Source organism: Protopterus annectens, chromosome 4.part1 (assembly GCF_019279795.1).
Source record: "Protopterus annectens isolate FY-2018-M chromosome 4.part1, PAN1.0, whole genome shotgun sequence".
Classification (NCBI taxonomy): domain Eukaryota; kingdom Metazoa; phylum Chordata; order Ceratodontiformes; family Protopteridae; genus Protopterus; species Protopterus annectens.
The window spans coordinates 363,370,915-363,394,188 of record NC_056734.1 but is presented as its reverse complement, the minus strand read 5'-3'; positions in this window follow the sequence as shown (position 1 = coordinate 363,394,188).

The following is a 23,274-nucleotide window of genomic DNA, read 5'->3' as shown; positions in this document are numbered from 1 at the left end:
CACATTCACTTATTGTGATTAATGATTACAAATTCCCTTTCCATATTCATAAATTGCCATTTTATGGCATATACTGAAAGTTTTAGATTTAAATGGCAGCATTCTATTTTGTATAATCAGCAAAGGTTAAACTGAGTGATTATTGTCAATTTAATACTATTTGTTCAAAATGTGATTGCTACATTCTGTGACATTCCTAGTTCAGGCTTCTATTGTTTCCCTTGAACAACTTTTTCAGTTTGATATATATAAAACATTAGTTACCTTGGTAACAGCTTAAGTATTATGGGTCAAGATGGGTTACAAAACCACAATTCAAGTTAAAGCAACTATATGACTTGTTATGCGCATTGACTTATATGAGAAAATCATCATGCTTACCCTTGATGTTCAATATAGTGTATGTCATTTATGACAAGGTAAAATGGTAGTGTGATTATACACAAGCCCATCTTATTAAACTGAGTGTCTATTGCCAATTTAATACTATTTATTCAGAATATGATTGTTACATTCTGTGACATTTCAAGTTCAGGCTTCTATTGTTTCTCTTGAACAACTTTGTCAGTTTGATGTCACGTATAAACATTAATTACCATGGTAACCACTTAAGTAGTATATATGGTCAAGATGGGTTACAAAAACTACAATTCAAGTTAAAGGAATTACATGGCTTGTTATGCATATTTACTTATATAAGAAAATCATCTTGCTTCCCCTTGATGTTCAGTGTAGTGTATGTCATTTATGACCATTTAAGACAGTAGCATTATTATACACAAACCCATGTTATTAAAGTGTCTACTTTATGTTCTCGAAAAGCAAGTTGGCTGAATACGAAAGGACCAACACATAACGCCCGAATGCTGACTAACCCGAAACGCGTATGTCCCGAAACCAGAAATATCGATTCAGGTAACTTGTTCACGATCCCTAACACCACTGTTCTAATTTCTCACAGTATGAACATTTTTGTAAGGTTAAGTAAAGTTTGTAAATTATATACAAACTTTAACTAACCTTATAAAAATGTTCATACTGTGAGAAATTAGAAGTACATTTATGTTTTCCGGTGTCCTTTCCCTTTACCAGAAAACGTAATTGTACTTCTAATATCTGACACTATGAACATTTTTGTAAGGTTAGGTAAAGTTTGTATATTATATATAAACTTTACCTAACCTTACAAAAATGTTTGTATAGTGAGAAAACTGAACTACGTTTACATTTTCCAGTGAAGGGAAAGAGTCCTTTGCTTGATTCAGTGCAGTGGTGTAAGGGATCATGGACAAAGTAGGTGATTCGCTCTTTCCAGTTTTGGGACATACGCATTTTGGGTTAGTCAGCTTTCGGGCGTTATGTGTCGGGCGTTTCGTATTCGGCCAACTTGCTTTTCGAGGACATAAAGTTGACCTGTTATTAAATCCTGTCTTTAATAACTAAACTCAGCAGACTGCTTCATCTTATATAACGATTATATATGTTATGTCTAGATTTACTAAAATCATACATTACATAACTATTGTGTGTTTTTTTGGCTGTTGCTTAGTTATTTGAGAGACCACAAGCTGTAATGCTTATTCTTATTATAAGCTCCTTCTAAGCATGTTTATACACTCCACAGACTTAAAATTATGAGACCCTTCTAGTTTCTTATTTGTTATAAGTAAATTTCCATCCTTACATACACACATATCAGTAGTTCAAGCATGGGCAACAATACTCATCCAGTTTTTCCAGAATACCATTCACTAGTTCATGTGGTGTGTTTCCAGGCTATTCTTAAAATATCCAAACCGATATTTGTCCTGTTGCATTTTTCCAACCTGTTCCATGCAGTGATCACTCTGCCAGTGAATCACTCAACACACCTTCTATTCCCACAGATATTTCCATGAAGGAAATCTGATGACTCTCTAGCACTTCCCGGCAACCCCAAACACCCCTAGAATTAGCTATCCCCATATGCCCAACACGTCCAAGCAAGCTCACCTCCCAGACCACTGCAAAGGGTTCTGTATAAGACCAAGTGCTCTTAGTCTTTCACAATAACTCAGACTTCCACTCTTATGTAAGTCCTTAATGTGTTTGGACCAAAATACATTTTAAATATAAAATTGCGCTTATTAATTTTTTATATTTTTTTTTATCAAGAATCAACTTAATGAGCTAAACAAAGTGTTAGGAGACCATCAATATGTGTACATGTGGTTTAAAACATCCCTTTTATTTTATATATATATATATATATATATATATATATATATATATAAATATATATATATTTTTTTTAAAAACAAAAACATTGCCGAGAATCATCTCGGAGGCTCCTCAGAGCTGTTAAGCATTATCGTCACTCTGTCTCTGTTACCATAGCAACCTGGGAGCATCTGTTTCTGTTAGTGTGTCTGTGTACTGCATACCAGAGACTTGCGATGCACTTGAAGCAAAGCTTCACTTGACTGCAACTTCAAGCCTAAATTCCTTCCCTTTCAGCAAGGCAGCAGCCAGGAAAAGAACAGAGAGCAAACATATCAAAAAAAAAACACCCAACAAACCGCCACAACAAGAGATAACACATTCTTCAATTCTTCCCACCTCTCAGTCAGCAGATGTATAGACAAACTATTCTCTGCCAAAATATCCCAAATCACAGTTTTATCCACCCCCTTCCCCTGGATCCAGGCTAAAACACCAAATGTCTCTTCCTAATACACAAGCATCAGTAAACCTCAATCACAAGCTGCAACCCACAGCTTCCTGGAGATGAAAATGGCAACATATAACAGCATCCACACACACCATGTCAGGCTTAATCAAACAGCACTCGAAGCTATGATACCTGCCATAATTGATTTTAACTATGTTTAGACAGGATAATAATGACATTTGTACTAGCTGCCAGACACGTCTGCATCCATGCACACCATATCAGGATTGATCAAACAACACTCAAAGCTATGTTACCTGCCATAACTGATATTAACTATATTTAGACAGAATAATGATGACATTTGTACTAAGAGCTTGCTACTATTATTTAACCAGGATATACATGACATTTCTAAATCATACTTTAACTGAAGAGGGCATTAGTCTCCATGACAGCATTTTTTTTCAAAACACTCTACTGTTACTGCTATTATATATGATGTTAATTTGTTACATTTGAGTCTGAACTCTGATGAATGGTACCTTGTTGAATTAGTTAATTAATTACTTAAATTATTATAAGTAAAATAAATGAAAAATTAACAAGATAGGTATTCATTGAGTTCAGGTAGGGGAATAGAACCTTCTATGTTTATATTATATGTTGCTTTGGCTTATATATAATGTAAATAGTAACCCATCCTGACCTTCCTTTGTTTGTGAAGAATTACTGGACTCTTTGAACATTCTGAATAAATCATTACTGTTTCTCAGTTGTTTATGAAACCCTCTTTTTTTTTAAATAAAAACAGATGACAAGTGATGCACCATATCAGATGATACTTTGAGAGATGTAGTTGGAAGAGTTATTTTTTTTGGGATAGCTATCTTGGAATCAGTTTTTTGTTTCTTCTTTCTAGCATCAGTCCAAGGATTTGTTTCTTTTATTTTTTTAAGAGTAGGTGCCATCCATTCCATTTCTTCTGGGATAGACACTATGTTGTTGTTTTTAATGAATATAGTAGCTTCTTCTAAGTCATTAACGGTTCTCATCTCATTGGCAAATTGTATTTTTATCTTGGCTGGAAAGGCCAGCTGTGCTTTAATGTTGTTTTGTTTCAACAGTTTTATTATTGGTCAGATTTTTTCCCTTTGTTCTAGTATTCTGGAAGAGTCTATAGCAGATAATCAATCTTTTAAAAGTTCGAACACCATATGGTCCTGACCATATGTTTGAACTCTTAAAAGTTCGAAAGTCAAATAAAAAAACAGAAAAAACGTACCTGAAAGCTTAAGCAGGGGGCAAGCACCCCTGCACCCCTCCCCCCGCTCTTTAAATATACCAACTCTGAGATACAACTACATTGCAGACAATGGAAAACTTCCATTGCCACACTGTATGGGGATCTCCATTGAAACGTTCAAACTTTTAAAAGTTGGATCATATGGTGTTGACCATATGACGTTTGAACTTTTAAAAGTTTGACAATGTGATAAGAACCCTTCTGGAAAAATAATCATTGTCGAACCTTATCAGGCTTTGATTGTATTTTAAGGGTGATTTTCTCCAAGCAGATTTTAATATTAGTTCCTTGTCCAGAAATGAAAGAAATTTTATAACTATGGCTCTAGGTGGAGTATTTGTTGAGTTAGAAGCAGGTTTCCTCAGTGCTCTATGAGCCCTTTCAATTCCAAATGAAAGGAAAATCCCTCTTTCAAGTCTAAAAATTCAGGAATCCAGGTTGTTAAGAATGAAATAATGTCTTCTCCTTCAGTGTTTTCAGGCAGACCAAAGATCCTTATGTTGTTTCTCCTTTCCCTGTTTTCTACGTCATCTGTTTTGTTAAGCAGCCATGTGTTCTGTTTAAGCAGAAATTCTTTTTGGAATTCTTCCTCTTTGAGTCTTTCTTCAATGTCATTTAGAGAAGTCTCTATATTTGTTATTTTTGTATGGTGTTGCTGTAATAGTTCCTTAAGAGTATCAGTATGTTTTTGAGAATTTAATTTGAGGTTTTCTAAGTCATTTCTAAAGCCATCCATCTTCAAGGATAGTTCCTGTAAGGTAGATGTCATCAATTGCAGTTCTTTTTTTTAAAGCAGCATCTGGATGAGAATTCCTTGAGTTGTTCATATTCAGTGACTCAATATATTTCCAAGTTATTTGACAGGAAAATTTTTGTATATTTCCACCAAAATTGATATTTATGTAGTTTAGTAGTTTATAGATTTCTATGGTGAGTGTGGAAGAGAGGTGAAGAAGAGAGTACAGGCAGGATGGAGTGGGTGGAGAAGAGTGTCAGGAGTGATTTGTGACAGACGAGTACCAGTAAGAGTGAAAGGGAAGGTCTACAAGAGGGTAGTGAAACCAGCTATGTTACATGGGTTGGAGACAGTGGCACTGACAAAAAGGCAGGAGTCAGAGCTTGACGTGGCAGAGTTGAAGATGTTATGATTTGCACTGGGTGTGACGAGGATGGACTGGATTAGGAATAAGTATATTAGATGGTCAGACCAGGTTGGAAGGTTTGGAGACAAAGCCAGAGAGGCAAGATTACGTTGGTTTGGACATGTGCTGAGGAGGGATGCAGAGTAGATTGGGAAAAAAATGCTAAGGATGAAGCTGCCAGGTAACGTGAAAAGAGGAAGGCCTAAGATAAGGTTTATGGATGTGGTGAGAGAGGACATGCAGGTGGTTGGTGTGACAGAGCAAGATGCAGAAGACAGGAAAAAATGGAAACAGCTGATATGCTGTGGCGTCCCCTAATGGGAGCAGCCAAAAGAAGAAGAAGTAGTTTATAGATTTCTGACGTATTAAATTTGAAAATAATAAAAATTTCCTATATTATTATACTAGTTTATGGAGCTCTCAAAATTCACTGCTCTCAGTTGGTCATCTAGGCTCCACCCCCTATATACTTAGTTTTTGATGTATTTATGAGCACATTATTCTCCTGTGCCCAAATGGTCACATTAGTTAAGTTCTTCTGTAAACATTGGCTATCTATAACACATGTAATTAGTTTATCTATTTTAAGTCATCTGTATACAAACTGCAAAACACCTCGGGTGAAAAAAGAAAGATCTGCAACATACAATCTAAACAAATAAGGGCCTAAGACCAAGCTCTGTAGTACACCCTGACTGTAACCTAGAATTTTACCTGACCAGTTGCTGTGTGATATTTGCCATGTCCAATGTATAACCCATGCAGCTATCCATCTTATCCAGATTACAGTAACACCTAACTGTTCTAATTTATTGGCTGTGGGGTAAACATCTTAGCCATTATCCTAACCCCCTTATTGATCAGTGTTTTGTGTATGACCCTATCAAATGCTGAAGTTAGGTCTATATAACTTATAAACAACACTTGCAGTAATTCCAGTAAACTAGGCTCCCTTTAAATGAAATTGTTCAGTTTCCTGTAATATTTTGAAAAAGATCAGTTGCATTCTTATTTTGATATTTTTGTAAATCCCTATTAATTTAGCTGCTTTTCCTGGAAATTATCTTAACACACAGTTGGTCAATGTGAGAATAAAACAAACCATGTTGTTGCTTATAAGAAACAAAAAGTAAGTCACTTTTAATTTTCAAATTTAAACCACGAACTTCCTCATGAAGCGCCTCCAAAGTTAGTTCATTACTTTTAATTAAAAACTTGACAGTTTCAAGTCCATGTCTATTCAGCATGTTAACAAAATATTTCTACAAAGATAAAGCAGAAGTAATTCCATTAGGTAACTTAAAAGTCTGCAAACCCTGCAGAAGTAATTCCAGTTTTAAACACTCTGAAAAATATTTTTTTTCTATTTGTAAAAAATGCAGCTTAATAAGTTTGCTTTCAAATAAGCACATGCTTTCAAGTAAGGATAAATATCTAACCTGTCAATCCAACCTGTTTGCCAAGCAGAAATAGAAAATTCCTTAGTGAGACATTCACTGAACTGGTTAGGACTGAGTCATAAATTGGTACCAGTGAAAATGTAGTTACTAGCTGTGGTTGCATTGTTAATCCTTACAGTGTTGCTTCCAATATTACTGTAGTTGTGGCTACCTGCATCAGTAACGATTATGTGCATGTCCGAGGATTTCTGCTGTCTAAAGGACCATTTACTCCAGTTGAGTTCATTCACAAGGTTGTCAAAGGGAAGCAAGGGTGGATGTCGACATCAAAACCATTGCCCTGAGTGGATATATGTCTATATAACTTCTATATGTGATTTGTAAAAAATATGTCCTAACACCTGTATGAACTATGCAATCTAAGAAGGCTGCATGTTCCCTACTAACAGTCAGAGGGTCCTTGAAGATGAAATTGTTTGTACCAACATGAACAGAAAGCTTCGCACTTCCTTACATTAAGGTATTCTAAGGCCTTTTTCATTTATATTTATTACATTGTTATACAATGTCATGCTACAGATTTGTTATAGATCACATTTCAACATATGCATGCTGATAGATGGTTTCAAGTCTCCAGCATTTTAATTCTAACAATAATTAATCCAAAATAACCTTCTCCATTATTTTCCACAACAAGAAAGTAAACATATGGGTGTGTATGATTCTGGGTTTGTCCTATTCCCCTTTCCCCTAAAGATAGGTTTAACAAGTGCATGCCTCCAATCTTGAATAATATCCCCATATTTAAATGACCTTGTGAATAACAGGTAGAATGATATTGTCAGTCCATGGTGAAATATTCTCAGGTCATTATTGATGATTCCATCTCCTGCCTCTGCTTTGTTTGGGGCTAGTTTGCATAGTTCTTTTAAAATATAATCTAGTTTTATTTCAGTATTTGAAGTTACCTCCATGTTACTAGAACAATTTATCACCTCCTTTGTGGATCCAATAAGATTTTGTAAAAAATAACACATATATTATCTGATGTGTTTAAGTATTTTAGCAGCTACAGACTGGTTGTTAATGTCTATATCTTTATTCCTAACACATCATATATATCTGTAAAATGGTTTACTATTATTCTCATGATTTTTATATAAATTTTCTTCAAAAATTTCTTGATCTAATCTTACACTATCTTCAGTTTGTCTGACCAGTTTGTTTATTTCAGTTTTCAAAGAGTTAGTTTGACTGCTTTTCCATTTCTTATTTTTTTGTCTTTCATCTTAGTCAAGTATTTTTTTTTTGCATTCAAACAATTTCCATTTCAAAACTTTCCACATTCCTTCTGAAGTTTTTCCACTAAACACATCACTTCAATAAGTTTTACATAGCAACTGTTTTGCATCCATATATCTTGTCGTTAATCTTCTGTGTATTGGTTTAGATTTCAGTTTGGCAGAATTATCCAGCAACAATTTAACCTTTAAAGCCTCATGATCACTGCTCATTAATGGTGGTAAAAGTAGACATGAAGTAATATTCCCTGGTAGGGTTTCTTTCAATCTGAAGCAATTATTGTTCCTGAACCCATGTTGTAATTAATGTCCTTACTTTTGTTGAATCAATATTATTCCATTCTGTTTCTGGTAAATGTAAATCCCCAGCCACTATTAGTTTACCCACCTGTGCTTCATGCAAGAAATGTATAAATACCTCTAGGTCATCAGCACTTGACTTTGGTAGTCAATATACTCCAGCAATTGTTATATGCTCCAGGGTTGACTTTATTGTCACAGTTACACTATCTATAGTACTGGTGTTATCACTGAGCATGTAATAATCACAAGTCTCATAACAATCTTTAATCCCTATCATAATGCCTCTACCTGAATTTTTTGATAGAATGTCTGTTTAAGTAAAACATTTATACCCTGACAGAACTGGTTTCCAATCATTGTTCTTTAACAATGTTTTAAACCAATAATAACATAAGTCTTAAGAGAATGAGGCAAATTTAAAAAACAAACTTTATTACTAATGCTCTTATCATTAAAAGCCATCAGAGATACATCAAGTTGTTGCTATCTGTGGATTTTGAATTTCTGACCTAGAAAAAAATACTGTCTTATGTTAGTCAAATATTTTGATATCTCTCAAGCAAAATTTTCTTCCCTTGTCTTGACAAACACATGCCATGCTATCTAAATAACAAATATATGTGTGCCCAAAATTAGACTTGGATGCTCTACACATTTCCACTTTTTAAAATGAGACATTTTTTTCATGTAGGTATTAACCCCCTAAAAATCTTTTCATTGATGCTGACCTGACTCTCCTTTCTATATGTGATTTGTAGAAAATACATTCTAACATCTCAAGAAGCTATGCAATATAAGAACGCTATAAGTTCCCAACTAAAAGTTAGAGGGTCTTTCAAGATGAGATCATTTGTACCAATATGAATAAAAACAGATCCATACTTCCTTACATTAAGACATTCTATGGCCTTTCTCAACATCCTGTATTTTTGCTTCTGAAAAGCAAAACACTATTCAATGTTCATCATCTTCTCCACAAATGTGAGTATCATTTCCTCTAATAATTAAATCTGAAATTATTAGTATATCATTTGTGACCATATCTGAATCATTTTCCACTTCTAATTCAGTAACATCTCATCTATCAATTGTTACAAAGGAATGATCTTTATCACTATTAGTCTAATTAATTTAACTGTTTTAATTGCTTTTTACATCCACAAGCACACAGTTCTCATCTATTTGTCTTTGCACTAACACATCTTGAGCCATATTGTCAACCTCTGTCTTTTTCCTCTTTATTTCTTACAGTAATGTTCTTCAGTCTTTCAAAGTTCAATTTTGATTTATTCCTTTTTACCTGCCCCTTGCTGCTTTTTTCTACTTTCTCTGTTGGAAAAATGATGTCATTTTCTGTACATTGAATGTTTTCTGATTGAACAATGTTAGTATACCCTGTATTCTGCATGTTACTCACACAAAGCAGTGTCCTTTTTAGTACATATTCTCTTTACATTATAGACAGAAATAGTTTTTTTCTTGTTGTTTGTTGTGAATTTCTTCATTCCATCCTTTTTTATTTTCTTCCACGTGATTTGAATTCTCAGATTGCTGAATTCTTATATCCTGTTATTGGTTGCATACTATTTAATAGGAGTTGAGTGATCTTTACTGACAATGGACACTTCCTTTCTGAAATATGTTCTATTTGCAGTTATTATCTCGCAACCCAATTATTAATATTTGTAAGAACATTTTCCAAGCTATGCCAATTGCACAAGTGCAATCATCATCATTAGTAAGTCTAGATTTGCTAGTAATAACAGTAACAAAATCATCCAGTTTTTGACATAAGGAACACAGATCACCAATGCTATCAGGTGATACCTTTAAATATACATAGTATTTAGTACACTGCACAAGATACATATGCTTTGGCAAATCATTAATAATACACTCATTCAATTAACGCATTTCAGCTACAAATAAATAAAGAATTCTAAAAGTAAATAATCAAAATCAGTTGCCTCAAAAATCAAAGACATTTTAAGTCAACCTCTTGAGGAAATATCACAAACATTGTGCAACTAAATATTAAATTAGATACATTGAGTTTTCTTACAGAAAAGGAAGTAATTCATACAGTTGTCACTCTGACCTACTGTAACAGTTATGCCAGTCATGCTAAAATTCTAGATTTCCTTTACATTATTGCTAACAGTTGCATCTTGCTATAACAGTATAAATCAGAAGTAATAAAAGTGAATTTATAGCTGACTAGCCCCCTTGGGGTGGCTAGAGTATGCCTGTTTACAATCTTTCCCTGTTAACAATCCACGGTGAAAATCAGAGGTAAAAATAAAATTTAAATAATAAAAAAAATCTCCTCTTACTAAACAGTTGCACAATAAATTAGAATCCAACACAGGATTGTTTCAGATAAGTTCTGCATTTTCATGTCTACATTATGTGTGAGTTTATAACTGACTAGGCCTCTTGGGATGGCTAGAGTTTGACTGTTTACAATATCTTCCTTTCTAACAGCAAACAGTGAAAATCAGAGGTAAAACAACAAAATATAAATCAAAATAAATCTTCCTATCTATAATGCATCATTTTCTTTCTTCAAAAAGTGAAAATCAGTAATAAAACAATAAAATAGATAAAAATAAATATTTTTTTATCAAGCAGTTGCTTAATCAATCACAAACCAACAATGGATTGTTTCATATGAATTCTGGATTTTCCTTTCTACAGTCTGTGTGATTGTATAGCTGACTAGGCCCCTTGAGATGGCTAGACTATGCCTGTTTATACTCTGTCCCTTTCTAACAACAAACTGTGAAAATCAGAGGTAAAACAACAAAATATAAATCAAAATAAATATTCATATCTATAAGCTATCACTTTCTTCCTTCAAAAAGTGAAAATCAGTGGAAAAAATAAAATAAATTAAAATAAATTTTCTTTTATTAAGCAGTTGCTCACTCCACTCACAAATCAACACTGTATTGTTTTAGATAAGCTCTGGATTGTCCTGTCTACAGACTTTATAGCTGACTAGAAATATGTTAACATTATGCACATCTAATTTCCGTGATTTTTAGCTCAAGTGTTTCAAAATATCAATAGAAAAAAATTACACTCTACATCTTTGTTTAGTTTCAATTCAACATTTCCTTTATTCATTTTTAGAATTCCTGTCCAACTTCTAGCTTGCACTATTTTCTTCATGTTTCTGATGCTTCAGTGTATCAACTTTTCATTTTAATAAACAACAAACAGCTCATTCATGCATTTTGCCAACAAAATGCAAATCCATTTAATTATACATTTCATTTTTGCAAACTTTTGTGAAATTATTATATTCATCAAAGGATAGGTCTTCCACTTATAGGTACACTTAGTATATAAGGCTTGAATTTCAACCATACCCTATACCCTGTGCACCCTATGGCTTTTTCTTCTTATCTCTGCTGCAATTACAATGCATTCAAAGTCTCTCATTTTCACATTTATATTTGACTCACATTGTATGGTATACACATCCATTCCCTCAATTTCATTAATTATGTACTTGTAATTTCACCCTGCATATATCCAGTGCTTTTGTTATGTTTGGTCTTCTTCTCTCAGGATAGTCTATTTCTCATTTAGTGATTTCATATACCAGAGACTATTCTGTCTCTTATTAATGAATCATGCAATTCACCATCATTATATTTAGTCATTTCATATACCAGAAACTATTTAATCTCTTATTACTGAATCATGTGACTCACCAGCATTACAGTCTTTAGCTTGCTTCTTTAGCTCAGTAATATAAGATTTTATAAGCTCTTTGGGAACTTGTGCCCTTGTAAAGAAAAAATGTCAAACAAAATAACACAATCTTTCCACTCATTTAATTCTAAAAGTTGATTCTATTTGTTGCTATTTTGTCTCTCTACTCTTGTAGAAAAGCAAAATAATTAAAACACCTTCAGGGCTTTTTTTTCCCAGTGACATGTAAAATGTGGCCCAATGTACCTTTTCAAGTTTCTTGTCTTTTCCACTTGTAATGAAGTATAAATTAAACTTTTGAGGCAATATTTCATGTTTTTTGCACCCCTGCCATACTTCATACTTTCTGGTCCTATATCACAGGGCCATATTCATTGTCATGTCTACCAGCTCTTTCTTTCATCCTCCAGACTAACACCAATTTTTTTTCAGGCTGGGGCCAATATGAAACTTAAAGGTATCCTGTGAAGTCTTGCTGGAAATTGCTTCCATACTGGGGAGGGATTTTTTTTTATGTTATGACCAATGTCCTACTACCCTATGCCATTCCCAGAATCATATGAGGACTACTTTCCTCTTCTTGGACTATGCCTCCCCTCAGGGAGTAGCAAGATGAATGTCCCTCCCCCAGCATAGGCATACCAATCCTTCATTTCCTGCTTCTGAGACACCTGCGCCACTTACAAAATACATGTCACCAGGACCACAGTTAGGGCTTTATGCTTGTATATTATGGTGCTAGCTATATTCACATTTTGTGATAAATTAGCTTGAAGAGAAAGGATTTATGGTGACTGCAGTTGTATCACTTTTCTAACTGTAAATTATAATTATGTACTTCCAGTCATAAACTCTCAAATATATTTCCTCATTTCTTGTCTTCATTTTCAACACCAAGTATCATTTAGATATTTTATTTATTCCTTTAAGTAGGTAAATATATGGGTCATAAAAGCTCAACCATTTTCAGCTACAACTGGGTCCAAAAGGCAAGAAACTCAACAAAAAGCAATAACATATTGTGATGACCACTAGGAAATTCAGTTATCTTGGGTTATATTTTTAATCCAGAAAAGATAAACATTTTAAAACTAATATCCAAGAATATTAAAAATGCAACAGTTCAGCTAATAACCAAATTAGACATTTTAGCATCATCTTACTCTTCTAAAGTCCATTGAATTAAAACTATAAATGGTCATTTCTAAAATGGCCAAGACTGCAAATAAATGTCAAAATATGTCTCTCATTCCTCAGTAGGACAAATGTTTTGAAACTTAATCTCAACTGGATTTTTTTTTTTGTAAAATAATCAGTAATCCCTGCCAGTAGAACATTTGGAGAAATATTTTATATCATGGAGGTTATTATTATTTATTTTATTTAACATTTGTTTGCCAGGATAGTCCAACTGCACAAGTGTCCATTTTCAGCAGAGTCCTGTGGAGAAAAACTCCATAAGTTTACAGAGAGAAGAAAAATTTACAAGAGAGACATTACAGAGTAGTAGCATACATTAGTATACAATAAGAGGATATTCCCTCTTTTGTTTAAAAATACAAGTGTACAGAATATACAATTAGAGTAGATAAGAACCTGGTAGAGCATTGCAAGATATTTCACAATTGAATATGAGTATATAAATGTTTCAGTTTTCCATATATACATTCAAGCAAATATACATGCAAGAGTACACATACATATATATGCATATACATACATACACACACACTATAATATATATATATATATATATATATATATATATATATATATATATATATATATATATATATATATATATATATATATATATATATATTTACACATACACATACATATAATCTATACACACACACACACACACACACACACACACACATATATACATACACAGATACACATATACTTATACACACACACACACACAAACACACACACACACATATATATATATATATATATATATATATATATATATATATATATATATATATATACATACATACATACACACATATGCATACATATATAAACACACACACACACACACATATACACACACACACACACACACACACACACACACACACACACACACACACACACACACACACACACACACACACACACACACACACACACGTACATGCACTCATACATAGGTTATTGCTCAGACATGGATAGGTATATGGGGTGTAGAAATAGTAAGCGGACAAGGTTTCAGGGGGTCAATTACAAGTGCACAGATGGTTGGTAAAGAGGTATGTTTTAAGTAGGCTTTTGAAGGAGGGTGTGGAGTTTTGTAGTCTGAGGTCAGGAGAAAGATTGTTCCATATTTTTGCTATTTCATGGGCAAATAGTGATTCCCCGGAGTTGTTTTTGCATGTGATGGTTTTGATTAAGGCTTTGTTGGAGGACCGAAGTTGTCCATTTGAATTGTAGAAGTTCAGCATGCCAGTCAGGTCAGGGGTTTTCTTGGGATAGTACAGAATTAGATGAGCTAGGCTGAGTTGATGGTACTTAATAGGTTCAGAAATTCAAGCCAGTGCAAGGCTTGTATGGAAAGGCAGTGGTGGGATAGTGCTTTGGCATTGGTAGCGAATCTAGCAATTTTGTAGTAACAGATATAAAGTTTATTAAGGTCAGTTTTGTAAAGGTTAGTTAGAATTGGGGATGCATAAAGTAGAGTAGATAGGAGGTGGGTCCTGGCTATTGCATTTCGCGATTCACTGGTTAGATAACTTTTACAGCGATATAGGGAACCTAGCTTTTTGTGGACTTTAGTGATGGTTGTTCATATGTGCTTTGTGAATTTGAGTTGCTGGTCAATGGTAACTCCTAGGAGTTTAGCCTCAGTGACAGGGGTGATTTGGGTTTTGCTGGTGGAGCATATAGAGAAGGTTAGGTTGCTCATTTTAGTAGAGTGGAATAGCATTAGCTGTGTTTTCTTGGGATTTAGTATGAGTTGTAAGGTGTTAAGCCAGTTCTCTATTTCAGTGAAGGCTTCTTGCGCTTTTTGTTGGAGAAGTTGGATGTTGGGTACAGAGCATATGAGAGTTGTGTCATCAGCGTATTGAACTATGTTGGGTTTAGAGGTAGCTGAGTGGATTTGGTTTGTGAAGATATTAAAAAAAAGGGGTCCTAGGATTGATCCTTGCGGCACGCCTAAGAAGGTTGGGAGTGGGGGGGATAGAGAGTTATGCCATTTGACGGATTGTTGGCGGTTATCTAAATAGCTTTTAAACCAGAGGAGGGTGGGGTTGTTAAGGTTGAGGTCAGAGAGACAAGACAGTAATTTATTATATGAGACTGTGTCAAATGCCTTGGATAAATCTAGGAAAGTAGCTGAGACAAATTTACCTAGATTCCTGTGGAAGTTTATAGTATTGGTGAATTTGAGTAGGGCAGTGGTGGTGCTGTCAGATGGGCGAAATCCATGTTGGGTTGAGGAGAGAAGGTTGTTGGTGAGGAGATAGGAGAGGAACTGGTGATGAATACATATTTCTAGGATCTTAGAGAGGGGTGAGAGAATTGCAATTGGTCGATAGTTGGAAAGGTCTAATGAGGGGCCACCTTTGTGGAGTGGTATGATATATGAGGTTTCCACAGGACTGGAATGGTATGCTCAGTAATGGCTCTATTTATTAGAAGTGAAATGGGATAGGCTATAGCTGTGGATGCAATTTGCAGGTATTCAGCAGGAAGACTATCGGCTGCAAGGGTGGTTGGTTTGTGTCTGGCTAGGAGTTTTTGGACAGTAGAGGTAGGAACAGGCTTAAGTGTGAAATGTATGGCATTGATTTGGGCCTGAGGTGGTGGTGGGGAATTGGAGGAAGTGATGTTGTTTAAGAGTTTGAGTACTGAGGAGGTGAAATAGTTATTAAAGCTGGAGGCTATGTCCAGGTCTGTACCTGTTATATTGGGTGCGGGAGTGGTACTACTTCCAGGCTGTAGGATGTTACTTATTGTTGCCCAGCATTTTTGCGGTTTGGTACTGTATTTGTTTTGTTGAGTGATACAGTAATTTTGTTTATCGAGCTTAACCTGATTATTTGCTTTGTTTCAGAGCTCGTGAAAGGTTTGCCTAGCTGTGGGTGATCTGGTGTGGCGCCAGGTTTTCCAGACTTTATCCCTGGCTCTAAGTAGGGCTTTTGTGGTTTTCTGGAGCCAAGGGGTGGGGCTATTACATATCCTGATAGTTTTTAAGGGGGCTAGTTGGGTGAGGATGTTTAGGAATGTGGAGTTGAAGTAATCAACTGCTTTGTCTAATGAAATGTTTTTTTGATGGGAGACCAGTTGCAATGTTGCAAGGCTCTTATGAAGTGGTCTCTAGGAACATTTTTGTTAGAGTGTGTTTGTAGAAGGGAGGGAAAGTGAATTATTTTAAGTTTTTGCCTAAGGATAAAAGTGGGGCTGTTGTTGCTCAGAGAATTTGGTAGGGTGTCACATTGATGGGCAGTATTTGGTTGACTTGTGAGGATCCAATCAAGTATAGATTATCTTTTTGTGGCCTTATAAATGCATGTGGGAGTATCTACAAGTTGGGTGAAGTTATATAGGTTAATGTGGTGGGTGGGGGTGGAAGAATGGATGGAGTTCCAGTCAATGTTTACATCACCTAGCATGATAGTTTCTTGAGGGAAGGAATATGAAGCCCAGTGAAGTATGGATTCTAGGGTGGTTAGGTTGTTACCCGGGAGTATATAGATACCTAGTAGGTTTAGGTGCTTATGTTGGTTAAGGAGAGCTTTGCAAATAAAGTTTCTGCATTGTTGAAGTTGGGGGAATCTTTTTGGAGGAGGTGGAGTTGTAGGTTGGTTCTGTGAAGTAGAGCTAAGCCCCACCTCATTTATGTAGCTAGTCTGCCCTGAGAATGTTATACCCAGGTGGGGTGATGGAATTATGTTTAATGTGTGGTTTAAGCCATGTCTCTGTGATGAGAATAATATCAGGGTTATATAAGGAGATGGCAGTGTGAAGGTCTTCTATTTTATTCATGATACTGTGTGTATTCATATTTAGCATCAGTAAGTCGGTGGGTTTGTGCTTGGCTGGATAGTGATGGGTGCTAGTTATAGTTGTTAGGTATTGGATGATTAGGTAGTGAAATTGTAGACTTGGTTGCTTTTTAGAAGGATATAAGTGGTACATGGGAGGGGCACAGTATGTGGGGGGTTGGGTGTATATGGTGGGGTATATTCTTGCATGAGTGGGGGTGATAGTAATGTTGTGGTTTAGGGTGGGGATTAGGGGTGGATACAGTGAGTGATTGTGAAGAGATAAGAGGTGCTGATGGTGGCTATGGAGAGGCAGGTGAATAGGGAGGTTAATCCCAGGAGGGTATAGTGGAGAGGAGACTGGGGGAATGAGACATAGTGGGAGTGAGGTTTAGCAGTTAGAGGAGGTATTTATATTTGGTGAGGGTGTGAGTTGTGTGAGTAGGAGATATGGGTGTGGATATTGAACTGGTAGGTGGGCTGGAGTGGTAGGAAGTTGAAGGGTGTGTGTAGATGGTGCTGATGAATGAAGGGAGGGTCTTAGTAAAGGAGGTTACCTATAAATTCAGAGTATGTAGGGGTGTGTGGGAGTTGGGGGCAGGGTAGAGGAGTGGAGTGAGCCCGTAGAGTGATCGGAGTGGGATGAGCCAATCAAGGCATGTTCAATTCAAAAATAAACCAGTTGTTCAGAAGTCACATCTATAATGTTAGTCTTTCTTTTGTTACCAATGCTTTTTTTTATTTTTTAAAGGAGTGAAAGTCCTTTTTAATTTTATCAGTTGGATGCCCTAAGAAATACCTTGTCTGAGGGCGGAGAGAGAGTGAGTCAACTATTGACAGACTGGGAGGATAGTGGGGATATATCACATAGAAGAAGAAGAAGAAAAAATAAACAGGTAAATGTATCTTTAGAGACTGGAAGGGCTAGAACTACACTTTAGTGTGGAGTGTTTTACAGACTTTAAGTGTAGAAACCAGAATGTGTGTGCCTGGGGGGTGACTCAAATGTCTAAGGCTGAAAGTGATTGCGTCAGCTAATACTGACTCAGAGACAGACAGGGAAGGTAGTGAGGATATATCACATACCAAAAAAAAAAGATGGATAAATGTTTCTTTAGAGACTGGAAGGGCTAGAATTACAGTTTAGAGTGGAGTGTTTTTACATACTTGAAGGGTAGAAATCAGAAACTTTCTACATGGGGGGGACTGAAATCCCTGCTGCTGGCTCATGTATTTATGTTCAGTACATTAAGGATTACAGTAAAAAACACAACCTACTTATGCCTTTTGTATTATAATGAGACATACACTTAGGTTCTGCAAGGTTCTTCAATACAGTTGGATGTCCCACTGGCTTTACTTATGTTAGTGGTATTTGTCACAGGATAGGTGCCGAGAATTCTATAAGACACAGCTGGCTTGGGGACTTAGGTTCTGCAAGGTTCTTCAATATAGTTGGATGTCCCACTGGCTTTACTTATGTTAGTGGTATTTGTCACAGGATAGATGCAGCGAATTCTATAAGACACAGCTGGCTTGGGGATTTAGGTTCTGCAAGGTTCTTCAATACAGTTGGATGTCCCACTAGCTTTATTTATGTTAGTGGTATTTGTCACAGGATAGGTGCCACAAATTCTATAAGACACAGCTGGCTTGGGGACTTAGGTTCTGCAAGGTTCTTCAATACAGTTGGGTGTTCCACTGGCTTTACTTATGTTAGTGGTATTTGCCACAGGATAGGTACCGTGAATTCTATAAGACACAGCTGGCTTGGGGAGATGAACTTGGCATGAGAACAGCAGGTGAGGATTCCTAGATTAAAGATGGCGCCTGTTGTTTCTGGGATTGAAATAATCTCACACTAGACATGAATGGGGAGGGGCCAGAAGTACTGTTGTAAACACTGGCAACTCATCCCTTATGCAGATGTTTTAAAATTCTATATCCTTGAATATTCTGATTGCCCAAGTCTGTCAATTATCATTGGCTTAAAGAAATACCCTACACATTCACTATTTGTGAATGGAATTGACAGCTGACTTTCACAACATGTTATACACTGCTGCAGTTTCAAGTTGAAAATGCTTGTAATATTCTCTAAAATAATTATTTAAGTACAGTAAATGTATTACTAAAAGTCCATTTCTGTGGGAGCTCACATCATTGGCCAGTTGGTTATGCAGAGTCATACAATGGAACTCATGCATTAATCTTTAAAAGTAACTGTATCCTTCTAAAAGTAACAGGAAGCTTGAGAGGGCTGATGGTAAAGCAATCAGTGTTAGCACATTCTCTTCTTGCACTACATATACAAAATTTGACTACAAAAACCTTGGGATAGGTATATAATTTTAAAAAGTTTGTTGGCACAGTTGTGCTAAATGCCTCGTGGTGCCATGTGGTAGACCTGTCACTGATTGCAGCTATGGTGGCTCAAAACTACAGTTGTTTATTACCATAGCAAATGTTCAAGCTATTTTTATATATGATTACTGGATTTTACTACCTGGAGTTACTCAGAATTATACTAAGATGAGAATTTATTATTGATTCTATTCCAACAAAAGGGATGAGTTTAAAAGAAAGGAACGTGGACATTCATCCTGATTGTTTATTATCAAATGGAAATTGGTGTTGTGTGTGAAATGAAACAACTAGCAGATATTATTATAGCACAGGGGCAGTGGGTGGAAGGTAATGAGGAGTGAAAAAGGCTTCTGAATATAGTTGACTTGATATGTGGTTATTAAAGGCTGACTGAAACAAAAAAAAATGAATTAAAAAAATATGAAAATGCTAAAGGAAAACACTACAGAAAGAAGTCATATGAAGCACAATATCCAGGAAAAAAAGGAAATGGTGTATTTACTGTAGTATAGGAGCATTTGAAAAAATCAAGACAAAGTTCAGTTGTGAGCTGACATGATCTTTGAATGTTAGGGAAGATGACACATATGTCACAGAATAAGACAATGGCAACTAAAAAAGGGGAATATGGCACTGATATCTGAACTTGGGGTTCTTATTACACATTATTTAAAGTATGGTACTTGGGTGATGAGGCTAAGCTTCTCAATAGCTACGTAAGTGGTTCTTAACTTACTAACAACCTATGAATATTGATAAATATACTGATTATATTAAAAAAAGTAATGTGAGAGTCTGAGTCTTTGAAATAGTTTGTGCTAATTTGTTGTTGTTTGAAATTTGCCATATTTGTGACTCCTTTATTGTAATTCTGCATGATGTTGATCACCTTCACATTGTTTTCTTTCCTTAAAAGTCCCTATCGCTCCCATTCCATGGTGCAAACTGTCCATCTTATAGAACTGTAAAATCAATTCTTGAGCTAATGTATCTTTCATTACTGAGGGCTCCAGGTCTCTCTCACTTACATGGTTACTAAAAATCTGGTGTGGTGAAACCACTAATGCTGTTATCTTCTTTTTCCTTATCTTGTTGAGAACCGACAGTATATGAGACACTGGGGAAACACCAAGGCATGTTTAAAGTCTCATCTTTGCAATGCTGTCTTCATTGACAAGGCTTTCCTGTAGCGACATGGAAAGAATAGTGGAAGAAGTAGGGAGACCATAATGTCCAATTGGAATGACCTTCATTTTCTGTTAATTATATTTAATACTCAACATGTAAGGACCATTCCTACTAATGTATTGCATTCCTGCTAAGCCAGTCAGTTATATATTGTGTTACTTATATGTGACTGTACTGCCATGTAGGTATTTGATCATGAACCACAAATCTGTTTCTAGCAACTATAGACTTTGTTAGTGACATTATCCATTTGTCCAATATTAATATCTCTTTGATGTGTGATTATATGTGACCAGCATACACTGTTCTCCTTTAGTATTTTGAAGTAGTTTGTTTAATCTGTCCCAGTGGTGCAGAGGGTTAAAGACCTTACTATGTCTCAAACAATCTGGGTTCGACTAGCGGCACAAGAGCTGAAGGGACTGAGTGGGAGAATGGGAGTGAACGATTGATGCTGGTTTGCCCATTTGGGGGGAGGTGCTGCCTAGGATTTTTGCAATAGCAGCATTATGACCTAGGTGAGCTCTGTTCTGCAAGTGGTATACCACTTAACTGGGGAGTTATGCGTGCATAGAAGTGAGAATTCACCTCCTGTAAGCACCAGTTGTGGAGCTTGCAATGCTAGTTTGCTAGTTTAGGGTGGTAGCAGGTTAGGACACACTACCTTGCAGCAGTATGATACAGCACCAGCATCCTTGTTCTCGTAACTGGCCATATACATGAGTTGGGTTGAGCCTGGTGGAGGTAAGGCAGGCCCTGTAGATTCAGTGAATGAAGAGGTGAGCTGGTGGCAACTGACTATTAGCTGTGATGAGGGCAAGCAAAAAAAAATGAAATACTTGGATTTTTATGAGGGAAAGATCTTGTATTGGAAAATGCCAAATAAGGCTTCTCAGAGTATAAAAAGGCCATAGTTATTATTATTACAAATGTGATCTTATTCATATAGTTTATCTTAGTGGCAGGCTATGAACAGGCAATGAAGGCTATGTGATCTGTTGTTTAAGTTTTAAATATATCAAGTTCCATGACACCCTGCCAATATAGATATGGACAAGATTCTACTGTTAATGGGCTGCTATTTGGTCAATATTTCTCTTTTAAGCTGTTACTCAACAGCCATGTTTCAGTTGATCTGTATGTTCCCCAAGCTATTAGATTAATTCTATTGGCCACATACAAAGTTCAGCATACATGAATCTTCATTTATTCTCAAAAATATGTGTCGTGTATTACTAACAAGCCCCTCATTACTCTGTACATCATTTTATCTTTGATCCCCTCCTAATTAAATTACATTAACAATGGATTTCCCTGCATTTTCATTCACAAAAATGTCAGCAAATCATTTTGACTCACCATCATTTGTGATTTTAGCATTATCTCTTCATTGTTGGGAAAATATAGTCTGTTTATGTAGTCTGCTCTTCACAGATTGTCATGGCTATTCATAAAAGCCTGGCATACTACAAATCCAATGCACCATGAGTACTGATGTTTAGAATATTTAATAATAATTTTTTATACATTATTTATAAATATGAAATATTTTTCATGTCAGTTTTGCATGTTGAAATGTCCCACTGACTGAAAGTATGACCAATAAAAACTGTCTTTCGGCTTTTCCCAGTTAGGGGTCACCACAGCAGAACTCTGGTCCACTAATGATTGGCAGTGAATTTTTACGGTGTCGAGTTGCCAGCCCGGCATCCAACCCTCAAAGAAGGCACACTCAGATATGCTCACACCTACCTGCATGTCTTTAAATTCACTCTCCCGTGTGGAGGACATGCAGACTCCACACAGAAGGTGCACCAGCTAAGAATCTAACCAATAAAACTCAAATAATATATGACCACATACATTTTTGTACAGTTATAGCAGCAAAATGTAGATAAAATATCCCTTCATAATGTATATAGAATTCAGAATGCAATTAATACTATAGTAAATTCAGTGGCATTCCAATGCTGTCTATGTAAGCACATTGTAGGTCTTCTTTTATTGTATATTCATAGATTGGGAGTGCTTATATGTCAAATTGACCATATAGTCACTCAAAGTCTGGATTTCTTATTCATAATACATTTTTTAATTAGCACAGCCTTATGGTAATGCTAAAAAATTATGTCATTTTGTGGAATATTATAATCAATTTTCAGCTGTCACCAAGTGTTATTTTGTAGAATATTATAATCAATTTTCAGCTGTTACCAACACAGACAATAGTTTATTACATGAATGTTAAAGTGTTGGTAAAAACAAGCAACTGTTGCAAAAGCATACATGCCCAAGTACTATCACAAGTCTTCATCTCATTTCATCCATAAGTTGTTAAGTGAAGAAACTATATTTTTGCTAAGCACTTTATTCACTGTAAATAGCCTGTTTTCTCAAGGGTCTAACAATTCAGATATGTAATATTACTTTTACGAGATAAGACTTCATTATCTTATGTATTTGGTCATATATGTAGATTTTACATTGTCTTGACACATATATTTAAAGTAGGGCTTTTCCTATAAATTACATAGATGCTGGAGCCCAGGAAATTATATATCTTGAAAACCTACTGAGAATTAATCCCAAAAGGTTAGTCCTTAATGTCTCTGTTCTGTAAGTAATGTATCTCTTAGACTAGTAATTCTCTAGATGACCCGATCACTGATATCAAGGATTTATTCATTAAATGCTTTATTTTGTAAAATATTTCTTGTAGTCAGTAATGTCACTTTTATACAGTGAACTTTGCTATTTCATATTATTTTCTTTTAATGATATACATAGTTTATGATCTCATACTCTTTTTCTTTTAATAAAATTGTAAGATTATGTAGTGCAAATTTACTTCAAATTGTATAATAATCCATATCCAGCCAACTGTTTTCCTATTC